Source organism: Euprymna scolopes, chromosome 31 (genome assembly GCF_053919585.1).
Source record: "Euprymna scolopes isolate OS-2025 chromosome 31, ASM5391958v1, whole genome shotgun sequence".
In the NCBI taxonomy this organism is placed as follows: domain Eukaryota; kingdom Metazoa; phylum Mollusca; class Cephalopoda; order Sepiida; family Sepiolidae; genus Euprymna; species Euprymna scolopes.
Window position 1 is genome coordinate 86,536,445 of NC_136512.1, and position 460 is coordinate 86,536,904.

Below are 460 nucleotides of genomic sequence, written 5' to 3' on the forward strand. Positions count from 1 at the left end.
CCTTGGAACCTAAAATCATAAAAATTAGCCAGTCATCTCATAGCATGTATAGCAATAACATACTGAAGTTCAAGAGTCTAGTACAATTTTAAATGCCTGTACAAAAAAAGTCTGGAAACTTATTGAAGGCACCTCGTATGTCGGATGGATAGCCACGGTCCGGAGTAAGACTTTTTCATTAAACTCTACGATAAGCAAAGGAGAAATAGAAGGCAACGGTGATAGTCGTCGCAGTGAGCGTTTGTTGTTAGTTTTTCAGCCCCGAGCAGCAGCAGCAGCAGCAGCAGAGGAGAAGCGGCAGTGATGATGGCACCCTACCGTAACAAGACCGTCAACCAGTAGGCAGGCACAACAACAAGTGGTACTTCAAACAGTCATTACCAACAAAACGGACTACAATGCGGGAATCGGACTGACTTTAAGAAGAGAAAAAGAAGAAGAAGAAACATATAACACTTCC

General features: G+C 42.8%; 1 protein-coding gene across 1 annotated transcript in view; it reads left to right on the forward strand.

The window, feature by feature from the left end:
* The first annotated feature begins 368 nt into the window (after positions 1-368).
* LOC145255837 (uncharacterized) overlaps positions 369-460 on the forward strand; it is a 459,069-nt gene continuing 458,977 nt past the window's right edge. Inside the window, exon 1 of the mRNA XM_080114568.1 lies at positions 369-460. This exon is cut by the window's right edge and continues 356 nt beyond it. The gene's annotated coding sequence lies outside the window, so the exon portion shown is untranslated.